General features: G+C 36.4%; 1 long non-coding RNA gene across 1 annotated transcript; it reads left to right on the forward strand.

The window, feature by feature from the left end:
• The first annotated feature begins 371 nt into the window (after nucleotides 1-371).
• Nucleotides 372-964, forward strand: LOC139196785 (uncharacterized). Its single transcript, XR_011581851.1, has 2 exons — nucleotides 372-511; nucleotides 652-964. It is a non-coding gene; the product is annotated as an uncharacterized lncRNA (long non-coding RNA).
• Nucleotides 965-3,668: the final 2,704 nt, after the last annotated feature.

A 3,668-nucleotide genomic window follows, 5' to 3' on the forward strand; every position in this document is an offset into this window, starting at 1 on the left:
CATTGTTTCGGAGGCTGAAATGACCCCGATGGCCAAAATCCATCATACATCACAGCCTAAACAGTGTGTTGGCCTCATGGTGCAATTTTCCTTTTCGAATAGTTATCACGGGCCTAAATCAGAGCTCGAATATGCAAAATGCCATTGCGTCTTTTTATCTTTCGATGGTCCATTTCGTCTTTGATTCATTCTGCCATTTATTTTACATTAGCGGATGACTTAGGGGTCAATCCTTTGAAAGTCCAATAAGAAACACAAGCACATATTGACCAAAAAAAAAAAAAAGAAACAGAAGCATATAATATTGTCCAACCCCCTGCAAGTTAAAGTCTATAAATCTTGCTTTCCCTTTGCACTATCATTCATCTCCAAGTTGTGGTGATAGGAGTTTCGAAGTTATTGTTTCTGCTTCCGATGATGAATGGTTCTTCATCAAAGCTGGTGGCAATTACAACAATACTGTTGCTTCTGATGGGGGATTTACAAGCAACTTGTGGACTACTTCCTCATGGTATAACTAATAATTATCTTCCTTTTGTTAGATCTCCAAGCATTACCATTAGCTACGTAAATCGACTTAGTTTTTACAAATTTTATTATTTGGGAACTAATTTCTTGCTCCTTGTGTTTTTTCTCATATAATTGAACAAGGTTGCTTTGAATGTCAAAGTGATATTTTGAGCACGAAAGTGCCCGTTCGCCGCATCCTAAGATCATTCAGTGGGCCGCAGCCACCTGCACCTGATAGGAATGTAAGACACACTCCGCACGAACAGACTTGATGCCCCCTACCCCTATCCCGCAGCCCCCTCCGTCCTTCTTTTCTTGTATTTTTATTTGTTTTTTTTAAGAAAAGTTTAGTTGATGTCTCCCCCTCTTTTCTCGTATTTTTACTTTATTATTTCTTCTTATATTATGCGCTAAGGTTTATGTCATCTTAACAAAGTGTAACTTCTTTATCTAATTCAATAAAATTTCTCTTGTACCGTCAAGATTTGCTTATAAAAATGGAACAAACCAAGCAACCAACCAAGAAACTAAGAAACAGAAAATTAAGCCATAATATTCAAGCAAGATGACCGATAGATATAATTGAATTCTAATAACATTCACCAGTGAAATTGAATTCCAAGAACATCAAATTTCAACCAAAGAAACAAAAAAGGACACATCCAATTTATTAAACAAAGATTTCAATCGATAGGTGATGAGTCAATATTATTCTATATTTTTAACCTAATTTTAGTTATAATTTATTTGTTATTTTGTGAGAATTTTGATACATTTTTTGGAGTAGATTCATGCGTCTTTTAAGATGATTGTATCGAAGTTTCATAATTTATTTCCGATTGTAGCAAATAAAAGAAGGCTGATCATGCAATGTTGGCAACTTGACTTTTTAACGCCACCTGGCATCCCTGATTTTAGCATATTCGTCTAGGAAATGTGTTGACTATTTGGCTGCCCAAATTGTCCAAGTTAGGATAGGATTGTATTTCCTAGTTTATTATTTTAATTGGGTTTCCAATTTTGTTGGGATGCCTAATTTAGATAATTTGTGCACACTATATATATTTAGTTTGGGTCTTTTTCTAGGCTTTGGAGCTTTTGACGGTTTGTTACAAGGGTGTTTTCTATCTTTTCTTCTTAATAATATTTTTGTTTTTCAATTATAAATATGCGTAACTAATTCATTTTGCTAGAGCGAGTCCACGATCTTTAGTATGAATATGTAGTTTCTTTTCAATTTGCTTATGATATATTGCTTTGAATTATTAATCATCATGTTTAAACTATCTATATGTCTTAATACTTGATCACCATTAGGATGTTTAGACAAGTAATTCGATGCAACTTTTGTCAGAATATCATCCTGAAATTGAGTAGGGTTTCTTGTGATTGATAATTGTAATTTCACTTAAGGCGAATGCCATGTCGTAAGTGTTGCATGATTTTCAAAAAAAAAAAAAAATTCACAAAGCTTAATGAGTCTTGCATGCTCATATTTGATATAAATATCACAGACGGATTGCATGTTTGACATACGTTCTAACTTAAATGTCACAAGTAGAATATGCATTAGAAAAGCCTAACCTTCATAGTTTGCATGTGTCAACTCATACGTAATTGGTAGAATTGCATATGATTGATTTTTTTTTCTTTAAAACTATTTAATTTTCACTTTGCCGCCGAGTTTTTACTAAAACCAATTTCAATTCTTTTATATTTTGTTTCTTTTATTTTCACAATTTCAAATCTTGTTTTAAATGGTCAGCTAAGAATCGGTTTTAAATACAATTTATTTATATTAGTCTTGTGAGTTTTAAATACAAATGGTGTCACAGCCCGTCCCGGAATTTTAATTCCGAGGACGTGAAAAGACGAAAATGCCCTTAAACGGGACTAAGGGGCGAAAATTTAACAATTGGTTTACTTAAAGTTCCTAAGTTATTTGGTGTTAGGAACTTAAACTAGGATTTAGGTTTACATTTCTACGTTTGATTTTGTGTTTGGGGTTCAGGTAGGGCCTCACACCCTAAATCCCTCCTCATTTCCCGTATACTGTCATTCTCTCTCTCTTTTCCTCAGACCTCACTCTCTCTCTCTCACCCTCTCGAACACACGGGCAACCATCAAAACCACCCTAAATCTATACCAACGCCGGATTTAAAACTACCATTGCACTCCTGAGGACTCCACGATCACGTAGACACCAATTTCAGGTAAGTTTTACTTCGGAAAACCTAGATTCTAAACTCCCCGTGAAAGTGCACTGTTCATGCACACGTAAATCTTGATGTTTCAGGGAATTTCAAGCTCACAGTGAGCTTAAGGAGGTCACGAGGAGGCTCGGAGTGCCTCGTTTGAACAAAATGGACGTCGGGATCACTTGGTTCGAGTTTGGCCGAATTTTGGAATTATTGGAAAGGTATGATTTCGTTGTTTTTAGACCTTAAAACCATTCCAACGTGATAGTAGGTGTTTAGGGCTTCATTTTGGTATAAAGTACGAAAAAAATGGACGAAAAACGAGTGAGAATAGTTAAATAGAAATTTTTCCCAGTTTTCCGGTGACCGAAGTCCGGCGAGAGTCCATCGGAGAAGAAGCAGGAATATTCTGTTAGTTCTAACGGAATATTCCTGACGCCGTTAACGGAACGGTTAGGTTTTAACGGAATATTCCGGGGTTTAACGGAATATTCCTGACGGCATCAATTGACACCGTCAGTGTGCTTGGCACGTGGCCGCGCGTGGGGGCGCGTAGGTCCGTGCCACGTCAGGCGCGTGGGGGCGCGTGAGGACTCCAAAAATTATTTTAAAAATATGGGGATGATCCTGAGGTTGTGTAGGTCACGGTGGTATATTCATATACCCAATTTGAGCAATATATGAGGAGTTATTAACTAAGATTTGGGTTAGGCGTTAAATAACGTCAAATTGGTTACTCTTGTATAGGTGAGGTTTATGCAGGCATCGGGCATGGCCAAAGGATGCTCAGGGACCTACGAGACGTCGATGTAATCTGTGAGTGGGCAGTTTTGTTTTCCGTATATATATATATATATATATACTTGACGCTTTCCCAGAAATTGAATTAGAATGAAATTATGTTTAAAATGAAAGGTATATAGAATGATATGAAAACGTGAATTGAAAGATCATGCATAG

The sequence above is a fragment of the Malus domestica genome, chromosome 06 (genome assembly GCF_042453785.1).
Source record: "Malus domestica chromosome 06, GDT2T_hap1".
Taxonomy (NCBI): Eukaryota; Viridiplantae; Streptophyta; class Magnoliopsida; order Rosales; family Rosaceae; genus Malus; species Malus domestica.